This window comes from Tursiops truncatus, chromosome 10, assembly GCF_011762595.2.
Source record: "Tursiops truncatus isolate mTurTru1 chromosome 10, mTurTru1.mat.Y, whole genome shotgun sequence".
Taxonomy (NCBI): Eukaryota; Metazoa; Chordata; class Mammalia; order Artiodactyla; family Delphinidae; genus Tursiops; species Tursiops truncatus.
Window position 1 is genome coordinate 37,866,277 of NC_047043.1, and position 22,682 is coordinate 37,888,958.

Sequence of the window (22,682 nt, forward strand, 5' to 3'; positions counted from 1 at the left end):
AAATCACTCAGCTCTAATAACCTTGTGAACGATGGCCAGCAGGGCCCACAGTTTATCAAGGGATATAGGCAGCAGACTTTCTTGGACCACAGAAATAGCCCAGAATGAGTTCCTTCCAGCAGAATATCTGCAGGTGCTTTGCAGTGGGGGAAATACTGAGTGTATATAACACACTTTCAGGACTTCTTGTGTTTTTATGGTAAAAATAAAGATCTGTGGGTTTACCCCAAAACCCTTCTATTCCTTGTGGCATATTTCCTGACCAAGATAGTTCTTATCAAAAAGCCATTGTGCCGAAAGTGACACGATACTCTTACCTCATTACTTTCCCTTCTTTTTACAGGCTCCTAGAATTGATGGTTGTCAGAAAGATAGGAACCTGAGGTTAGTTGGGAAGATATTAAATAGAAATGGGAAAATAAGTGATATCCATTCTCCTTCCCACTAGCAGTCGTCCACCCTCCAGTGGTCTTGGGCCTGAGTCCTTGACAGATGGATTGTAGCTTATCAACTTGCCTTGCTTTTGGTCAGCTTATGGAGCTCTTTCTTCTTTCCGCTCTTCTGGGAAATGTTTGAATTTCTTCCTTGTAGAAATCAAGACCCAATTTAAGATTACTGACTTTGGGGATAAGAGAATAAAATTTGATATTGTTTTAGATAATCCAGAATACCTGATTATTTTCTTCTATGAGAAGTAGGAATAATATGGGGATTCTGAGATACTTATGCAGAAATTAATTTAATAGTTATTACAAGTGGAAAATGGAAGAGAAAATTACACCGTTTCTAGGAAGCCTAGTATAGTAGGCATAGACAGGGGTGAGATTCAGGAGTGTTGCTACATGATCTTGGGAAAGTTAAAGTTACTTAACCTTACTGAGCCTTATATTAATTGTAAAATGAATGGGTTGGATTAGATAGTGATCTAAGGTCTTTTTGCAGCTCTGAAATTCTAAAATGAGTGGTTTTTCAGGGGAAAAACTCCTGATTTATATACTGTTCCTGGTTAATGATTTTTTCAGTAATTGTTTCACCTACATATTTTTCTGTTTCCATTAGAAGTTAGGAAAAAATTAAAGGAGTCAGCATTCGCAAAATGAATTAGATTTTAGCGTTTTCATTTATCTACATCTCTCTACTGGATTTATTCTGGACTCAACTTTCACCTTCTATTTGTGTCCACTTTCCTGCTTTTCTTGCTTTTTCTTTGCTATACAGTGTGACTTTCATCTCCCTCTTTTTGCTGCTTCTCCTTGCTACTGGTTTTTTCTAGCTGTCCATTGCCCATATTTCATTATGGACATGGAATTCGCCAAATAGACCCTTGAGTCTGAGCTACTGATAAATTAAATTTAGACATCCTAGTAGTTGTCAGGATTAGTGGGATCCTTCTACTCGATAATACAGAAACTAGAGAGATTAGTCCTAGGGTAGAGAGAGTGGGGGAAGCCTGAAGGGAGAAGGAAGGGGATGGAAGAGTTTCCAAGGATTATTTAGATATTTTGATTTAAAATATAAGTTAAAATCTTCCTTAAGTTTTGATGATGGTGGCTCTGCCTGTGATATCAAAGTTTGATCCTGAAGTCTTAGTGCACTGTGAGTTTCATCAGGGCAGCAGCTGTGCCTCTAATTCTGAATCCTTGGTGTTCAGCATAGTGCTGCAGAGTAGTGAAAGTTGAACTGAGTTGTTGTTAGGACTGCTTCTTTCTTCAGGGTGTTTTGTGGTTGGCTGGAGATTAAGATTCTGGTTAGACCCTTAAGTAAGACTGTCACCACCACTTTGTGATATGGGACAAGATATGTAGCTTCTCTCTAAGTTCAGTTTCCTCATCTATAATAATAGGAGGTGCAGGCAGTATTAATACCTACCGAAGGGTTGTGAGGAATAAATGAGACAATACATATAAAGTACTTAGCCCAGAACCTGGCATATGTCTTCAATAAATATTAAATGCTATTATAGTTTCATTAATAAGCACTTTTGTGTTCCAGATAATAAGTTGTGTTAGGTTCTAAGTAGTGTTGTTACAGAATAAATAAGACAAGATCCTGTCCTTAGAAAAGATAGAACATGTGCACAAAAGATAAATAACAACCTAGGTCTTGTGGTAAGTGACAAAGGAGTGGTTTACTTAAGGTCTCAAGAGGCAGGAATAATTGCTAAGCAGGTGAGAACTTCAGGAAGGTGACAGAACTCCACCTAAGCCTTGTAGGACTAGTTAGCAAGTTAGGAGGACAGGCTCCTTGGAACCAGTTTGCCTGTGTTGGAATCCTGACTCTGCTACTGTGTAATCTTTAGCAAGTTACTTGACCTTCTTCCTAGGATTGTTGAGAGAATTAAATGAGTTTATACATGTCAAGTGCTTAGAATGGTGCCTCAAACATGGTTAGAGCATGATAAATTGTTATTATAAATTGGAAGAAGGGAGAAAGCATTTGACAGAACACTGAGTGACAGTGAAGGGGAGATTTCATAGGTTTGTCTGAAATGATGAAGCCAAATGGACTGGAGGGAATAACCTGTTGGAAAATAGTGAGTGATTATGTTAGGGCAGAATTATGAATGATTAAGCCAGGGAGTATGGCATCTTTTCCATATGTACTGGGGGAACTTGGGAAGATTTCTTGGGTTATTTGTAAAGCATTGTTGTGTGTTACAAATAACATTTCTAAGTCTGTATCTCTAGCACTTCTCACTATCTTTCCTGATGTCATATAACTGAAACTACTATCATACTAATTTTGACAATGAAGCTCATGATCCTCTATTCTGAACCATTATGCCTCTTTAATTTGTCCATTTGTTTTTGTAAACATGTATTTTGGGCTTTCTCTTTTTCTCTCCATATTCTAGTTGTTTACATAATTCTTATTCCTTTTCTCCAGAGTTAAGTGGGTTTCTGCTATTTACCTCTCTGTCCTCAAAAATCCCAGTCTAGATCCTAAATCACCGAAGTCATAAAGTAGAAAGGGCCAGGGAGAGGGAAAAAGGGGGAGGAAGGTAGGGAAGTATGCTCTAGTCCAGCAGTCTTATTGTACAGATGAGGACGTTGAGGTCCAGAGGAAGTAACGTCAGGATCCACAGCTAATTAATTAGTGGCCTGTACCTTTCAGAGCTAAACTAGGGCTGCTTTTTTACTGTCGTCCTAGTATGACTCTTAACCATCTGGGTGGGAATTACAGTAGTATTACCAATAATCTTTCTACTAACGGCTGTCAAACACCAAGGTAAGAAATAATTTTACTGCCAGGAATAATGTGGTAATAATTCACTCTATTCTTAATGAGAAGCCCATGATCACACTTCTTGGACAGGCATTACTATTCTTAAAGTAATATTTAAAACCAAGGCTCCAGGGCTTCCCTGGTAGTGCAGTAGTTAAGAATCTGCCTGCCAATGCAGGGGACACGGGTTCGATCCCTGGTTTGGGAAGATCCCACATGCCACGGAGCAGCTAAGCCTGTGCGCCACAACTAATGAGCCTGCGCTCTAGAGCCTGTGAGCCACAATTACTGAAGCCTGTGCACCTACAGCCCGTGTTCTGCAACAAGAGAAGCCACCGCAATGAGAAGCCTGCGCACTGCAAGGAAGAGTAGCCCCTGCTCACCGCAACTAAAGGAAACCCGCGCGCAGCAACGAAGACCCAAGGCAGCCAAAAATAAATAAAATAAATTTATTAAAAAAAATAAAATTAAAAAATAAAACCAAGGCTCCAAAATCTTCTTTAGGAACAAAAGGGTTCCTTTCTTTTATTTTTAGAGTTGGAAATTATAAATATAATAGTGTTGTAAACATAACTATCATTCTCAAAAAAAAGTGGACTTCTGTTTCTGTCATGGTGGAACACAGGTTCTTTTACAGAGTGATTGATAGTCCAGTAAGATTAGCATGAAAAGTTGGGAACTATTGTACTTTCACCTCACAGTCCCCAGCCGTGTACTTCTACTAGTACAGTAGTTTCTAAGTTTACAGTCTTCTTTCGTCTCTCACATTTTACCATATGCCACACATAATGGTGAGAAACTTATTTAAGCATTGTTTTCTTCTATATTGTTTTCCTACCTAAATGCAATGTGATCGAATGTCTTTTATAAAGCCCTAAGCTTAGTGTCTGGATACTCTAGTTGCTCAATAAATACTCCCTTCCCTTTTTACAGAGCACGTAATTTTTTCTCATTAATGTCAGTTCCTCATCTCCAAATCACTGTCACACTACTTTTCTTCCCTTGAAATGTCTTGTTTTAAATTTGACAAGATGCTGTCCTTGCATTTTGAAAATTTGTGTGACGTACAAATACGTTTTAGTCACTTTAAGCATAATTTTGTCATAAAATTATTTCACAGCTAGTTATCTTTTCAGGTTCTGTATTCTTTCCCATGATTAAAGAAAGAAAAAGTGGCATGGGTTACATAAAAATACCCTAGACCTCTCTGCTCATCCTGCCATATTCCTTAAAAAAAAAAGAAAAACTTCTAACTGGATTCATTTTTACTGAAATACTAATTTTTCTTTATCATTTTCAAACACCGTGAAGTTGAATTGTATAATACACAAATATATATACAAAAGAATTTTTTCCATGTCCTCAGTGCTTTGTATCAGATCACTTAGTTGTATTTCCCATGGTTTGGTTTCTTTTTCCTGTCTTCATTTTTCTGAAGGGAGAAGGGATTTTTTTTCTCTCTTATGATCTGTGACTTGTTTTGTATTTAGACGATTACTCTTTATAACAAATTTTAACTTCTATTTGTGCTATTAGGGGGGAAGAGAAATGCTTCAAAATTAAATTTTAGATTTCTTTTTTGAGGGCTGTGTGTGTGTGTGTGTGTGTGTGTTTCTCTCAGCCCCTTCAGATAATATATAGGAATTTGTTTCTGTTTTTAAATCTTTTTTATGTTGAACTGTTTTATTGTTGTTTGAAAGAAGTCTGTTAAGCTATATTTTATGAGTGGTTACTAGCCTTTCCTTGTAAATTTATATAGTAATAGTACTATAAATTCTACGCTATATAACTATATGTTATATATACTATATATAATACTGCATTATATATGTTATATATATAGCATAAATATAGTATATATTAATACTATGCTGTATATAGTATATAATAATACTATATAAATTATATAGTAATTTATATAGTAATACATTTTGCTGTTAACTTCATCCTTAGAATATTAATTTTTTTGTAATTTGACTTATTTGGGTATGTCTTGCAATTCTCATATGTTGAGAGAGAAAGGAACAATTGGTTTTTGTAACTCTTATATAAATTATTTGGCTGTCTTCTTCCATTTATTATCATTTTCTTTTTTTAAATTTATGGCTTCTAAAAGTGAAGAGCTTTAATATTATGCATTCTTGTAGACCGTAGTCTTTGTTACAAAATGTGTTCATTTCTCTTTTCCATGTTTAATATGACTATGCTTAGGTTTTCTGTTTAATTCATGGTATATTTTTGTTTAGTTTTCGGCTGGATTTGTCAGTTTGGGTTGTAGTTTCTTTTCATCTTCGTGTTGTTTTTGTTCATTTTCTTAATATCTCATTTTATCTCCACTTAAACTTTTTGGTATTACCATATACTGAATATTTTAATATGTGTGTGTGTCTGTAGTTTCTAAACAAGTGTGACCGAGTTTCCCTCTTTTCTTAAGATTCCTAGGCTATTTAAATATTTTTATACCTGTTGTCTATTTTGCATCTAAAATGCTGATAACAGTAAGTAAGATTTCAGTACACTTTATGTGAGTTAATTTTTTATGACAATCTAGCTTTGCCAGACCAATTTTGTTAGTAAATTAAAAACATTTAAAAATTACTAATCCTCCTAATCTAGTGTCCCTCATTTAGTAATTTGTTTTGATCCTTGTGTCATTTTATGAGTCTTTTATTTGGAAGACTTGCCAGTGACTTCTAAAAGTGAATCATGAATTATGTGAAACAATTAACTTTGAAAGGGGAAAATAAATATACATTTTAGGACCTACATTTTATATAAATTGTTTTGTTTTTTTTTTTTTTTTTTCCTGCGGTATGTGGGCCTCTCACTGTTGCGGCCTCTCCCGTTGCGGAGCACAGGCTCCGGACGCGCAGGCTCAGCGGCCATGGCTCACGGGCCCAGCCGCTCCACCGCATGTGGGATCCTCGCGGACCGGGGCACGAACCCATGTCCCCTGCATTGGTAGGCGGACTCTCAACCACTGCGCCACCAGGGAAGCCCCATTTTATATAAATTGGATTAACAGATTATTCAGTGATGTAAAGATATCTTTTAAATTGTTTCTTTATACTCTCTATTCATTGAAAAGATTTGATAGATTGTAATTAAAACTAAAAAGGCAAGAAACATTAAAAACAAAGTCAGAAATTAAGCATAAATCACTTGAGAAATAATGAGCAGGATGAGGGAGTGGAAAGAAATCTTTACAGTAATAATCTGAGGCAAAATATTTTCTGTATTTGAACATTAAATTTAGCTCTGAGCTTCCTGGCAAGCAGGAGAAAAAAGGAAACAGGATGGGTTTCACAGTTATTGTCTGATAAAGAAAGCTTATCAGTTTTTCATGGGAGAGAAACTTTTTCTGAGTTCTAAGTTATAAAAGGAGGTTATGTGAATTCTTAATAAGGAATATAATTTATATTTCCATTTTATAGCTTAATTCCTGCTATTGCTGTGTTAGCTGTGATATACCATTTATATGCACTGTAGTTATATTTGGTCATATTAAGTTCACATCCACTGTTGTCAGGAGTGGAAATACCATGGCTAGGGTGTGTTTATGTATTGCCTCTAGAATTGTAACCATTGACGAACAGGAAACTGAAAGCTAAAAGTTCAGGAAATGTATTGTATTTAGACTTTGTGGAAAAAATATATATGATACTTAACTACTGAAATCCATGGCTGTTTGAAGACTGAAAAATTTATGTGTGCATTTGGTTAGAGAATAATATTATGGATTCTTATAACAATGCTGTCAGATGCTTAAATATGATAATAAATACAGTATGCACATTGTGTGCCAGGAAAATTGTGCAATGCTAGAAAAAATGCAATGGATTATAATATGTGTTCAGCTATACTCTCAAGAAATAAAACAGCTGGCACAGCAGTTGAATTCTTCAAGGATATCTTATTTTCAGAGAATTACAGAGCTTTGGTTTTAGTTTTAGTTCCAGGGAAGGCGAGGTCCCTGTTTTACAAGACAGTCCATTTCACTCTTAGGAAATTCTAATGGTTAAGTTTTATTTTCTCATATTGCATTGAAGTTTGTTCCCCTGTAATTTATTAATATACTCTATAGTTTTCTTAGTGTTGAAAGGAAAATGGTTAACTGATAAAAATTATTATTTTTTTTTAATAAAGGCGATTTAAAAATTTTATTTATTTATTTATTTATTTTGGCTGCTCCGGGTCTTAGTCGTGGCACGTGGGATCTAGTTCTCCGACCAGGGATCGAACCTGGGCCCCCCTGCATTGCGAGCATGGAGTCCTACCCACTGGACCACCAGGGAAGTCCCAATAAAAATTATTTTAAAAGTTAAATATATTTCAAATGCTTGGGTTTGGGGTTTTGTTTGTTTGTTTTAGGATTGTGGCATTTTAGGTGCCTCATGAAATACTACCTGTAGGAGCTTTATTTTTGAAGTTGTTTAAAAGATTTCTGTCAGAGGATAAGTGATTAACATATATGCTGCGTAACCTGTATTTTCTTACTGTTTCTGTACTTAGCTATTTTAACAGGATGTGATTTATACGGTTTCAACATTCTTTGAGACAGCATCAAGTTTTAATAGCCTTTTAGAAATGGGAATTTTCTAATATTGTATTTTTGTTGCTGTTCTGTTTCAACAAAAGCGATCAGTTATGACTGTTTTCACTGCCAGTTTTGTGATTTGAAGTTATAGTCACACAAAATATTCAGGGACCACATTAAATGAGAATTCTATTTATTACAAAGTTCTTTTAGGAAATTTAGCTGTATTATATGTCAGCACTTAATAATCATTTGAATAGCCTCATTAAAATTAGCCTCTTTTCAGGATTGATTTGGATTTGGATCTGTTAGGGTCATGTGTTCACCTCTGAACTGTTGGGGTGGCCAAGGGGATAAGAAGCTCTGACTGGCAAAGACTGGGGATCGGGCCCACCCCAGGAGGTGAGGAGCAGTGATTCCCCAGTGGAAAGTCCCAGAATGGTGTTTGCAGCAGAGGGTGGAATGGGCTCTGGGCTGACAAAACAAGGAGTCTCGACAAGGCCAGACCATAAACGGCCTGGTATAATGGGTTAGGGGCTTGGACTTCAGGCAGTAGCTGATCGGTTGTTGCAACAGAGGGTTCTTTTCAAGAACAACTTTTACTTCCTTCTTATTGTATAGTACATGGTTATTGTAAAAGAATTTAGTAAATAAATATAAATCAATGAAGAAAATAAAAATTTCCTATAATGTTTTTTCTTTTGAATTTTCTTAGCTAATTTCCCTTAAATTTTATTTAACATCTAAATTACTTTCTAAATTTTGTTTATTTGAAATGGTGCTTGTTCAATTGTTCTTTCACAAATTGTGTTTCTGTTAACTTTTTAAATTAATTATGAAGGAAATAGGAGTTAATAACATTTAAAGCCTTTGTTTTTATTTGATGTAATTATTCTATTAATTTGTTTCTATTTTATGGGAAACCGTAGGCATAATAGGCATAATGAGAACACAGACCTGGAAGTCAGAGTGGTTCTTACAGGAGAAACAGGAAAAATGGAGCAAAGACTAGGTCTGTCTTGTTCACGGTTATGGCAGTATCATCAGGCACAATGCCTGGCATATAGTAAGTGTTCCATAAATAGTTGCTGAATGAATGGATGGGTTTCTCATTAAGCACTTTGAGTAGCTCATATTTCCTGCACTGTGGATAATCAAGATCAATTATATTCATCCAAAGTTAAGAGTCTTTGCTGTGCTCTGCTCTTTTTTAAAAATGAAAATTGAATAAATCGATTGTTTTAAAAGATACATATGTGTGTATGTACATGCACACACACACAGTACAAAAAGTAAAAATCCCTTGTTTCTTCCCCTGAATCCCATTCTCCAGAATTTGCTACTATTAATGGTTGGTATATTTTTTCTAGATATTTTCTTGCATTTACAAATGTATATGCATTTTTTCATACAAATAGAATAGTAATTTACACTGTCGTATAACTTGCTTTTTCCCCTCTTCATGCCATTCTTAAACATCTTTCCCTATCAATTCATATATAACTGCTTCTTTATTTTTTTATTTTTAAAATTTTTATTTATTATTTTTGGCTGCATTGGGTCTTTGTTGCTGCGTGCGTGCTTTCTCTAGTTGCGGTGAGTGGGGGTTACTCTTTGTTGCGGTGCGTGGGCTTCTCATTGCAGTGGCTTCTCTTGTTACGGAGCATGAGCTCTAGGTGCGCAGGCTTCAGTAGTTGTGGCTCACAGGCTCCAGAGCGCAGGCCCAGTAGTTGTGGCACATGGGCTTAGTTGCTCCGCGGCACGTGGGATCTTCCCGGACCAGGGCTGAAACCCGTGTCCCCTGCATTGGTAGGTGTATTCTTAACCACTGTGCCACCAGGGAAGTCCTGCTTCTTTATTTTTAATTGCTGCATAATATTCCATTGTGGAGATATATAATAATAGTCAATTAAGGAAATTTCAGTTGTTTCCCCCCCCTTTTTTTTTTAACCATTACAACAGTGTTTAATATTCCTTCCACATATAATTTGTTTTCTTCTGTGAGAATATCTATAGGTAATTTCCCGGAAGTGCTATTGCTGGGCTAAAGGATATTTGCACTTACACTTTTTATAGATGTTGGAAAATTCACCCTTAAAGATAGTATACTACTTTGCACTCTCATTTAAGGATATGAGGTGTTATTTTTTGATAACTACATACTTCCATTTTGTGGATTAGAAGGGTTCAGCTTTTGAAGATGAATCCTCATGGTAATTTGAGTTGTCAGAAGATGATGGATTAAGTCATATATTCCCACTGCCTGACATAAGTAGTTGAAGTCAAGTGAAAGATGGTGGACTGTACTCTACAGACCTGTAGTGTGCATTGCACTGATCCAGATGTGGAAGATCAAGTTGTTGGTTTTCTAGGGTTTTGTCTCCTTAGTATGTTTAAGCTAAACGTTCATGAGTGACAGTCTGGAGGGGTGGAAGGACCTGAGTGCTGATTTGAGAAGTTTAGTTTTATTATGCTGGGGAACTCTTTTAAGACCTTGAACTGGGGTGTGTACCGTGTGAGAGAGGTTTACTGGCAGTATGTACAGAATGAATAGAAGGGAGTAGGCTGGAAGTAGGCAGGTCAGCTGGAGGGCTGTGGTGACTCAGGAAGGAAAGGAAGAAACCCAGAATGTGGTGATAGCTATGGAATTGGAAAGTAAGATAGTAGGAAACACAATGAACAGTTGGCAGGTCCTGTTGATTAAATGGAGAAAAATTAAAGTTGTAGGAGAACAGCCAGACAATACAGATGATAAAGTAAATGGAGAAGGAGCCAATTTTGAAAAAGTGGATTTTCTTTAAAAAATAGGGATATAAAAGGGTCCTGAAGTATTGAGTATCTATACCCAGGCAATTTGGGAGAGATTAAAAACAGGAGAAGGGAAGAGGGAGAAATTATAACTAGATCTGGAGGTTATCTTAATAGAGGCCATATTTGAAATTAAGAGTGGATGAGTTCTGGTATGAAGTGGTTGACAGGGGAAAAGCTGTTGATTGAAAACTGCATTTTGAAAAGAGATACTTGCAATAATAGGAGATGGGATGAAAGAATAATCAAGGAAAGAAGAAGTAGGTAATCTGAGGAGTAGGAAAAGAATCAGGAGCAATGTTACTGAGATCTCACCTTCATTCTTTTTCTCTACATATGATACTGTATTTACTGGATGTTTTCGAGGTAGCCACCATGTTCTTTCTTTTGTGTAATACCTCAGAAAATTTTGGTGTGAATATTTTAAAGATGGAGTTAGTTTTATTCCTGAAGTTGACTATTATACTTGAAAAAAGCTCTTGGAAAAGTAGTTTTGGTGTCATGTGCTATGTTCCTTCTGGTTTCATAAAATCTTTTCATCTTGTTTTAATATCTGTGGGCCTAAAGCAAGAAAAAGTACAGCTTATAGTTGAATAGATAAAAGTCCAGATACCTCGTGCATTTTAACTGCTCATTTTAAAAATGTTTCCTGGCGGGCTTCCCTGGTGACGCAGTGGTTGAGAGTCTGCCTGCCGATGTAGGGGACACGGGTTCGTGCCCTGGTCCGGGAAGGTCCCACATGCTCTGGAGTGGCTGGGCCCGTGAGCCATGGCTGCTGAGCCTGCGCGTCCAGAGCCTGTGCTCCGCAGTGGGAGAGGCCACAACAGTGAGAGGCCCGCGTACCACAAAAAAAAAAAAAAAAAAAAAATGTTTCTTGGCGATTGAAACTTGGCTTAATAACAAATGATAAGAATGCATATCTTTTTAGAAGAACATAGCGTGAATTTAGAGTACACTATCTTGGTGCTTGTCTGGATGGAGCCTAGTCACTGGAAATAATCTAGAATCAAAGCCAGGAACCTGCAACTTCACTTGAGTCAGTGTGTGAAATGGTTCGAGTGCAGTCTCAGGAGTCATTCTGTCTTGTTCCACTGTGCAGTAGCAATATTATGCACCTGAATTTCACCATCTGGAAATGCTAATAACAGTTCCTATATCAGGGTAATTGAGAGGGTCCATCCTGGAACTTATATTCTAGTAAAGAGAGATGGGAAACTTACAGATAAATACATGTGCCAGGTGGTAAGTGGAGGGAAAAAAATGGTAGGATTGATTGCCATTGTTTCTTGCTCTTTTATATTGGGTAATAGGGAGGGCCTTTCTGATAAGAAAGTATTTGAACAGAGACCTGACGGAAGTGAGGGAGCAAACTGTGCAGCTGTTTGGGGCAAGAGTTCCAGGCAGAGGGGACAGCAAGTGCAGAAGCCCTGAGTAGGGGTATATTGAAGGGTGCAGCAAGAAGGCCAGTGTCACAAAAGCAGAGTGAGTGAGAGGAGTAGCAATAGGAAATAATTTCAGAGATAGCCACTGACCGGCATGTAGGGTTTTAAGCATAAGAAGGACTGGATTTTATTCTGTGTGAGATGGGAAGCTCTTGGAGGATTGCCAGAGAAAAATTTTTTTGAAGTCAGTTTGATTGTCACTTCTTTTCTTTAAAATGCTTCAGTTCTCTACTTCCTTTGGAATAAAGTTCAAATGCCTTATTCTGGCACACAGGGTCCTTCACAGTCAGGCCTCTGCCTATTTATTTAGCATCATCGGCCTCCTTCCCACATGTACACTTCACTTCAGCTAAATTGGATTACGTGCAGTTCCCTGCATGGGTCACGATGATTTGTGTCTTTGTGTTTTTCTGCATGCTGTTTGCCCTGGGAGAAACTGTCCTCCTCAGCTCCCATGGTCATTGGCTCTGTTTTAGAGGGTCCTCTTTGTGTTCCCAGAGCACCCTGTACCTTGTTCTGTCACCATTCCCTCCCCTAGCCACTTTGTACTCAAGCTGCATAGTCTTGGAATGTGCTGTGTTCTTTTACCAGCCTTGATTTTACTCTTGCCACACCCTTCAAGAACGAGCTCAAACACTGCCGTCTTTTCTCTACTTTATAAACCTTTATAAACTGCTGTCTTTTCCCTACCCTCATAAATACGTCATAGCTCGGTTATACTTAATCATAGTTACTTTGAATAAAAATGTTTCTTTCCCTTACCTCACACAAAATCCTTGGCCTTACTCATTTTCAGTTTCCATTGTAGCCCCCAGTATAGGGTCTTGTACAGATTTCACATTCAGTAGATGCTCCAGGTATGCAGGATTCATATGATAATTAGAAAACTTGGGTTTCAAGCTGCTAAGGACCAAAAGCAGCAAAAATGAACAGTTAAAGTGAGATGCCTGTTAAATTAACAAAACAAATTTATTATAACATAATGTTGATGATGGCATGATTACTCTGGTTCTCTCATATATTCACTACTAGTGCCAAAAACTAGTGCACCCCTTTTGAAATGTAGTTTGGCAGAATGTATTCAGGCATATAAATGTCCATGGTTTTTGAGGTGGTGATATCACTTCTGGAAGTCATCTTCAGAAAATAGCACAAACTAGAATAACAATTATTAGCTACCTCTACCACTAATGTTGATAGTTTACTATGTGACAGGCACCATGCAGAGCCCTTTACATGCGTTACTTAATTTAATTCTCAGAATTCCAAGAGGTGTGAATACTGTTAACCTCATGTCATATATGGGGAAATTGAGGCACAAAGAAATTAACTGACTTGCCCGAGATCATACAGCTGCTATGTTGTCAAGTCAAGATTCCTACTAACAGAATTCATACCCTTAATTATATGATATGGTAAAAGCCTAGGCACAAAACTGTTCACAGCAGTGTTATGTAGAATAGATAAGTTGGAAGCAATGTATATCATTAATTATGGTCCATCCATTCAATAGAATAATAGATATGGATACTAGAATATATTTATTGAAATAAATCTATCTATCCATAAATAAATATGGATAATAGAATAGATTTATTGAAATAAAATTCACATAGCATAATATCACCCCTTTTAAAGTGTACAAGTCAGTGGTTTCCAGTATATTCACAGAGTTATACAACTATTACCATTATTGTACTTCAGAACACTTTATCACCCCCAAAGAAATCTCATACCCATTATCAGTCACTCCCTATTTCCCCGTTACCCTAGAAGATTACCAGTCTATTTTCTGTCTCTATAGATTTGCCTATTCTGGACATTTCATATAAATGGAATTGTACAAAATATGGCATTTTGTGTCTGGCTTTCATTTAGCTTTCATTCAATATTTCTTGGTTCATCCATGTTGTAGCATGTTATCAGTACTTCATTGCTTTTTATTGCTGAATAATATTCCACTGTATGGATATACCACATTTTGTTTATCCATCATTAACTAATGAACATTTGGGTTGTTTCTACTCCTTAGCTATTATGAATTATGCTGTTACAAACATTCATGTACAAGTTTTTGTGTGGACATGTTTCCATTTTTCTTGGAATTGTTGATCAAATGATAACTTTAACTTTTAGAGGAACTGCCAGACTGTTTTCCAAAGCAGCTGCATCATTTTACCTTTCCACTAGCAATGCATGAGGGTTTCACCTTCTCCACATCTTTGTCAATACTTGTTATTATCTCTTTGCTAATAGGCATCCTAGTGGATATGGAGTAGTACTGCATTGTGGTTTTGATTTGTATTTCCCTGATGACTAATGATGTTGAGCATCTTTTCATGTGCTTATTGGCCATTTGTAAATCTTATTTGGAGAAATGTCTGTTTGAATCCTTTGCCCCTTTTTTAACTGAGTTATTTTCTGTTATTGAGTTAAAAGAGTTCTTAGTATATTCTAGATACAGTCTCATTATCAGATACATGATTTGCAAAATTTTTCTCCCATCCTATTGTGTTGTATTTTCACTTTCTTGATGGTGTCCTTTGTAGCACAAAAGTTTTTAATTTTCATGAAGTCTAATTTATCAAATTTTTTTTTTATTGCTTTCAGTTTCACATAAGAAGACATTGCCTAATCCAAGGTCAGTGAAGATTTACCCCTGTGTTTTCTTCTAAGAGTTTGATAGTTTTCGCTCTTACACTGAGGTCTTTGGTCCATTTTGAGTTCCTTTTTGTATATTGTGTGAGGTAGGGTGTCCAACTTTGTAATCCTTTGCATATGGAGATCCAGCACCATTTGTTGAAAAGTCTGTTCTTTCTCCCATTGAATTGTCTTGGCACCTTTTTCAAATATCAATTGTCCATAAGTGTAAGAGTTTATTTATCAGCTCTCAATTCTATTCCATTGATCTATGTGTCTGTCCTCATCCTAGTACCACACTGCCTTGATTACTGTCACTTTGTAGTAAGTTTTAGAACCATGACGTGAGTCCTCCCAACTTTGTTCTTTTCAAGGTTGTTTTGGCTATTTTATTCTGTTTGCTGTGAACCTATAACTGCTCTTAAAAATAAAGTCTGTTTTTAAAAAAGGCCTCCTGAATTGTAATGTTGGGATTATGGTGAATTCTTTTCTCCTTTCTTTATTTCTCAAACTTTCTGTAATATATAACTATATTATATTTATAATTTTAAAAGTTTAAGTTTTGGCCAATAGAATACTTTTTTTTTAACTCAAGAGACAACTCTTAGCTCTGTAGCTAAAAACCAGAGTTACCTAACTTTCCAGGAAGAATGTATGAAAGTGAAGAGCTGGGGCATAACGTTATGGTTAGAATGAGCCAGTCTCAGATTTAACACTCAGCTCCACGAATGCTCCTTTCTGTCGCCAGTTTCCTTCAGTTTCTTTTTCGCCTTCTCACTCTCCATTAAAAGCCCTCCCTCACACGCTAACTAAGACTCCTCAGAACATTTAGGTGAAATTTTTGGAATCTGGCTAGTCTGTATAATTGCCATTGAGAAATGGAAAGAATTGTGATTGAGTAGCATGGGGGCAAGGAGCCAGATAATGCAGTCTGAGCCACAGAAGTCACTTTGATGGAAGGCGAATTGGGGGGGGGGGAGTCATCCAAGTAGAGCTCTTTATGGCCTTCTCTGCCCTTGTTGTGTTCTGTCAATTTCTTTGCATCTGTATATGTTGTTTTCTTATGAAATCATATGCTGAGGGCAGAGATCTGCAGGTAGTGCTAGGCTAGTTAAAAGTTTAAATAGACACACAGAGAAACAAGCCCTGTAACTTGGTGACAGCCTGCTCTTCCTATGTTGTTTGTAAGTACCGCTACAGAGTTTGCATGTTCTAAAGTTTGGGGGCTTTCTTTCCAGTTGAAGCAGTATTAAAATCTCAGTTTATTATTATTTTTTTGCATATAATAGGTGTCCATTTGAGGTTTGTTCCAAAACAAAAGCAAGTTTTATAGACCTGCTAAAGACTGTTAATACCAGTGTCAACCACAAGCCAACTTTTTTGTAGCATTGTGACTTTGAAGTATTAAGGTGATTAACAATGTATTTTTTTAGTTGAATTAATCAAAGGAAGGGGAAAACAGTTTTTAACTCAGATTTTTTAAAATTGTGGTATATTTATTGATGGCATTTAGAAATGTAAAATCATAATGTTTTTATTCTTATAAGGCTTAAACTTATCATTTTCTTACATAGATTAAAGAAAAAATGAGATACCACAATTATCCAAATTTCCAGAAATATGCACAAAATCATAGTTTTGATTGCTGTCTTAAGATCAAGTACCTGCCATTTTAGGAGAGAGATGTTTACTGTCAGTTACAGGCTTTGACTTTTGTATTGTTGTGGAAAAACTATATCCTTCAAATTTCAGACTGTCAAAATTAGTTCTAAATAATGTTTATTTTATAAGATATTTTCTTGCCGCTTGAAATTCCATTCATAGTACTTGTGTCTTTTTACTGTGTCTCCCTTTTTCTGGCTTAAAAATATACTTGTGGGCTTGTGCTTCTGGCCAAGGTGGAATAACAGAGATTGGATTTACTCTCTTGGCTGTAATCACATAACTAACAAACAAACAAACAAAAACCCCAGAAATACTATATGAAGTTTCAAATACTGACCAACTGACAGCACAGGACAATGATTCCCAAGAAAGCAGAAACAAACAGATGAACCCTACAATTATCCTAGCTTACTGCCTGGAGAGAGTTTCTAGGCTGCAGCATAAGGAGGGGAATCCCAGATGGAGCCCATCAGTCTCCCTAGTTGAGGAAACAGAGCTGGAGGCCAAGGAGACTGTAGTTTGGAGAAGAGAGAGCTGCACAAGGAGGAAACTCCAAAGGTCTGCAGAGAGTCTCCCTTAAGTCTTCATATGAGTAACGATTAGTACTTATGTTGTATGGAAGCTACCTGAAGCCAGGAACCACCCAAAAGGAGTAGAGGGGATAATCCCTGATTCTTTTTCAGGGTTAAAAATAGTTTGTGTTCCCACCAGCCATAGGAAAAAACCTCATAAGTCACAGAACATTGGATAGAGTACTCTGAGGGTATCGCCCCAGCAGTGGTGCAAATGTAGACCTAAACTATAGACTGCTGTGATCCTTTCTAACAAAGCTTAAAAATAGGCCTCAAAAGGATCAAACTGTTTCCAAGTAATTTAACTGCATCCCAGAACAAAGCTCAATGTATATAGTTATGCAAAAATATCTAGCACTGTATTGTCAAATAACAAGTGTTGGTGAGGATGTGGAGAAAAGGGAACCCTTGTGCACTGTTGGTGGGAATATAGATTGGTACAGCCACTATGGAAAACAGTATGGAGATTCTTCAGAAAATTAAAAATAGAACTACTATATGATCCAACAATTCCACTCCTGTGTATTTTTCCAAAGAAAACAAAATACTAATTAGAAAAGTTACGTGTACCCATATGTTCATTGCAGCATTATTTACAATAGCCAAGATATGGAAGCAACCTAGTTACCCATCAGTAGATGAAAGGTTAAAGAAGATGTGATCTTTATACCATTTGGACAACAAGGATGTAGAGGGTATTCTATGGGAAATAAATCAGAGAGAGATAAATACTACATGATTTCACTTACATGTGGAATCTGAAAACAAAACAAATGAACAAACATAACAAAACAGAGACAGTGTTATAGATACAGAGAACAAATGGGGAGTTGCCAGAGAGGAGGGGAATAGGGGGAAGAAAGAAATAGGTGAGAGAAATTAAGAGGTACAGACTTCTGGTTGCAGAAAAAAATGAGTCAAGGGTATGAAATGTACAGTGTGGGGAATATAGTCAATAACTGTAATATCTTTGTATGGTGACCTATTGTAACTAGACTTATTGTGGTGATCATTAGACTTATTGTGACGATCATTTTGAAACATATAGAAATACCGAATCACTGTGTTGTGTAACAGGAACTAACATAGTGTTTTAGGTCAATTGTACTTCAAAAACAAACTCATAGAAGAAGAGACCAGCTTTGTGGTTACCAGAGGCAGGGGCAGGAGGAGGGGAATTGGATGCAGGCAGTCAAAAGGTATAAACCCCCAGTTATAGGATAAATGAGTACTAGGGATGTAATGTACAATATGATGAATATATTTAACACTACTGTATTTCATATAGGAAACTTGTTAAGAGAGTAAATCCTGAGAGTTCTCATCACAAGGAATTTTCTATTTCTTTAATTTTGTATCTATATGAAATGATGGGTGTTCACTAAACTTATTGTGATAATTATTTCATGATATATGTAAGTCAAACCATTATGCTGTATACCTTCAACTTATACAGTGCTATATGTCAATTATATCTCAGTAAAACTGGAGGAAAAAAATATCTAGCTCTCACCAAGGTAAAATTTACATTTGGCCTCCAGTCAAAAGCATCAGACTTGTAATGAAGCAATCCATGAGGAGGAAAATTAAAAAATAGAAACCGACCCAGAAATGACACAAGTGATAGAATTAGTGGACAAAAACATTAAAACAGTTTTGGCTATATGCCATATATTCAAGAAAGTAGAGGGAAGATTGAGAATGTTAAATGCAGATATAAAATACATTTGAGACGTAAATTGAACATCTAGAGATGAAAACTACAATGTGCAAGATGAAAAATAAACTACATGGGCTTTACAACAAATTAGTGCAAGAGAAAAGATTAGTAAACTTGAAGCCATAGCAATACAAACTATCCAGAATAACACTCAGAAAGGAAATAAGACTAGGAAAAAATGAATAGAGCATCAGTGAGCTGTGAGACAACTTTAGGTAGCCTAATATATGCATAATTGTAGTCTCAAGGAGAGGAGGGGGTGCAGAAAATTTTTTTGAAGAAATAATGGTCAAAAATTTCCAAATTTGATAAAAACTATAAATCTAGAAATCTTAAAAAAAAAAGGAAAAATGGAACAAAGAACAGATGACAAATAGAAAACAAATAGCAAAACATTAGGTTTACACCAAACTATATCAATACTTATATTAGCTATAAACCATCTAAACAATCCAGTTAAACGGCAGAGCTTAATAGATTTGGTAAAAAAGCAAGACTCAACTGCATGTTGCCTACAAGAAACCTCTGATACGTAGTAAGATACAAATAGATTAAAAATAAAAGGTTGGGGGCTTCCCTGGTGGCGCAGTAGTTGAGAGCCCGCCTGCCGATGCAGGGGACATGGGTTCATGCCCCGTTCTGGGAAGATCCCACGTGCCGTGGAGCAGCTGGGCCCGTGAGCCATGGCTGCTGAGCCTGCGTGTCCGGAGCCTGTGCTCCACAACGGGAGAGGCCACAACAGTGAGAGGTCCGTGTACCGCAAAAAAATAAATTAAAAAAAAGATAAGCAAATAGACCCATAGAATGGAAAATATCAATTAATTTTTGAGTATGGTGCCAAGTCAATTAAATGGAAAAAATTTTAGTCTTTTCAACAAATGGTGAGGAACAATTTGAGATTCATATACAAAAAACTAAATCCACACCGTATATCATATATAAAAGTTAATTCAAAATTGATCATAGACCTAAATGTAAAGCCCAAATCAATAAAATTTTTAGAAGAAAATATGTTTACCTTTGGGTTTGGTAAAGATTTTTAAGGTATAACACCAAAAGCATGATTTATAAAGGAAAAAAGATAAATTGGACTGTATCAATTAAGAACATCTCTTTGAAAGCCACCTTTAAGAGAATAAAAGGACAAGTCACAGACTGGGAGAAAATATTCGCAAATCACATTATCTGATTAAAAGCTTGTATTCACATTATATAAGGAGCTCTCAAAACTTAATAATAAGAAAACTCAGTCAAAAATAGACAAAAGATTGGAACAGCTCACCAAAGATACATGGGTGGCAAATCAGCCCATGAAAAGATGATGAACACCGCTAGTCATTAGGAAAATGCCGATTAAAATCACAGATACCACTACATACATGTTAGAATGTCTTCAGTTAAAAAGGCTTATAGTACCAAGTGTTAGTGAGGATGTGGAACAACTGAAACTCTTACACACTTCTGGTGGGAACACAATATGGTACATCCACTTTGGAAAACAGTTTGCTACTTTCTTAAAGACCTAAAATGTACACCTACTCTGTGATTTAGCCATTCCACTCCTAGGCATTTATCTAAGAGAAATGAATGCATATGACTACATGAAGATTTGTACCCAAATATTCATAGCAGCTTTATTTGTAATAGACAAAAACGGAAAACAATCCAAATGTGCGTTAACAGGCAAATCACCCAAATGTGCATCAACAGGCAAACATTTAGCACTGTCTCTACAATGGAATACTACTCAGCAATAAAAAGGAATGGACTATTGATACATGCAACAATGTATTTTATTCTCTATTACAGTAGGAGAAAGAAGTCAGGGAAAAAAGACATTATTCCATTTATATGAAATTCTATAAAATACAGACTCTTCAGAAAGCAAATCAGAGATTGCTCTGACGTGAGCCAGAGAGGAATGAATTTTAAAGAGACACAAGGAAACTTTTGTGGGTGACAAATATATTCATTATCTTGATTGTAGTGATGGCTTTATGGATAATATATACATATGTCAAAACATACAAACTTAAAACTTGTATACTTTAAATATAGGAAGTTTATTGTCACCAAATCTGTTTAAAAAATGTACTTGTGTGTTCTTCAACATTTATAGCAAGCTGTTTAAATTTCAGAAGCACATAAGGGACTCAGAATAATTTTAAAAATAATTTGTCAGTGATTAAGTTTGATGAGGTGGGAAAACCTGCATTGTATATATCAAGTTTACTTATAATTCTAACTTATTACAAAATCGAGAAACTGAATAAATGTTCCAATTTGGGCTTTCTGAAATTCTGAAGAATTTTTTAGAATAATAATGATCAAATGTTAGATTTAATTGTATTGTCATATTAGAACACTGTAATCCAACTGGATGATAAATAAAGGGAGAGAGGGGAAAGAATGTTGAAAGAGCCCTAAGTATAAAATGGAGGAAGTCAACAGAATTCTAGGCTTGGGAGAAATTCTTATGATATTGTTTGGATGACTAGGTATCTATGGTAGATAGTATTGAATAATGGCCCCCTCAAAGACGCCCACATCCTAATCCCTGAAATTTGTTAACATGTTACCTTACAGAGTAGAAGGGACTTTGCAGATATGATCAAGGTTAAAGACTTTGAGGTGGGGAAATTATCCTGGATTATCCAGATGAGCCCAACATAATCACATGGATTCTTAAGAAATTTAAGAAAGCAGGGAAACTTTCCCAGCTGTGGCCAGAGGGAGATGTGACTAATAGGAGAATGATGAGAGAGATACAATATTGCTGGCTTTGAAAATGGAGGAAGGGGGGCCATGAGCCTAGGAACGTGGATAGCCTCTAGAGTCTGGAAAAAAGGAAATTCTCTCCTAGAGCCTCCAGAAGGAATGCAGCCCTGCTAACACCTTGATTTTAGCCCAGTGAGACCCATTTCTGACTTCTGCCCTCCAGAGCTGTAACATAATAAGTGCATATTGTTTAAGCCATTATGTTGGTGACAGTTGTTGTGGCAGCTGTAGAAAATATCTAAGGGAATAAACCTCAGAATAATGTTTTGCCACAGGGTTGCAGTAGAAAGTGAACTCTGTGATACCAGAATAACTTTTTCCATTCCTTGGGAATTGTTTTCCCTTCCACATATCAAACTTCATTGTCCTATAAGGTAAAATATGTACTTATTCATTAAAAAGTAATTCTAAATATTAGAGTTGGAATAAACCTTAACCCCCCTGAAATTTACAGATGGAGAAACTGAGTGAGGGCCAAAGATTCCAGAGCTAGTTACCAGTGGATTTGAGTTTAAATTTAGGCATGGTTCAATCCTCTCTCATATATACCCTTTAATTAGAAATTTGTTCTGGAAATATGGAATATATGAGTCATTCCAAAAAGGGTGTTTACTTAGGCAGGTAGACAAATCTTTATCTAGTTGACAGGATTAATTTATGAGATTAATTTGTCACTTTGGAAGGTCCTAACCCTAACCCTGACCCTGAGGAGAAGGAATAAGTCATTAACAAACTTCACTGTTCAATAACTAGATCTGCAGAGGAGGTACCAACTCAGAATGGAGGGGTTTGGGAGATGGCAGGGTCACATCAAAAATAAATTTTCCTTATTTCTTCCTGCCTAGGATGTGTTACAGCCTTATAGATTCAGTTTCCCCCCAGACTTCTCCCCAAACAGGAGTCTCTCCTATTACGGAACATCCCCTTATTCTCAAAACCCAGTGCCTAGGCAGAGGCTCTGGTCGTCAAACTTGAGAGCAGCACTCTTTCCCTTCTTTCTCCTCAGTCCCTGTCCTCCTTCCATACTTTTGTGGCGGGATTTAAGGTGGCCAAGGGTTTTTTCCTTCTGTATTTAAGGATTTGATCACAGACACAAAATGCAGTTTATTCTTGTGCAGTTTTACTCTTGGACATATAATGGACCTTGGGAAACAGAGTGAAGCCATGTTTTAAACCTGCTTAATTTATGTTATAGTGCTTTAATGAAACTATAAGAGGAATGCAGTACTATACAAAAATTTTATCTTAGGTTTCTTCCTTCTGCAGTCCAGCTCTCTGAGCCATCTCTTCCTCCA

General features: G+C 36.5%; 1 protein-coding gene and 1 long non-coding RNA gene across 22 annotated transcripts in view; one reads left to right on the top strand and one right to left on the bottom strand.

The window, feature by feature from the left end:
- FKBP5 (FKBP prolyl isomerase 5) overlaps nucleotides 1-22,682 on the top strand; it is a 98,816-nt gene that overhangs the window by 7,937 nt on the left and 68,197 nt on the right. For 4 of the 21 annotated variants that reach the window (XM_019949700.3, XM_073810819.1, XM_073810818.1 and 1 more), the window contains 3 exons: nucleotides 7,427-8,164; nucleotides 8,692-8,828; nucleotides 14,623-14,653. The exons of 9 other annotated variants lie outside the window; for them this stretch is intronic. The gene's annotated coding sequence lies outside the window, so the exon portion shown is untranslated. The remainder of the gene's footprint in view (nucleotides 1-7,426; nucleotides 8,165-8,691; nucleotides 8,829-14,622; nucleotides 14,654-22,682) is intronic. 8 more of the 21 variants (XM_073810826.1, XM_019949697.3, XM_019949696.3 and 5 more) reach the window with 3 other exon arrangements.
- Nucleotides 8,691-12,952, bottom strand: LOC141279741 (uncharacterized). The gene is made up of 2 exons (XR_012334501.1): nucleotides 12,775-12,952; nucleotides 8,691-9,630 (listed from the first exon to the last, which is right to left on the bottom strand). It is a non-coding gene; the product is annotated as an uncharacterized lncRNA (long non-coding RNA).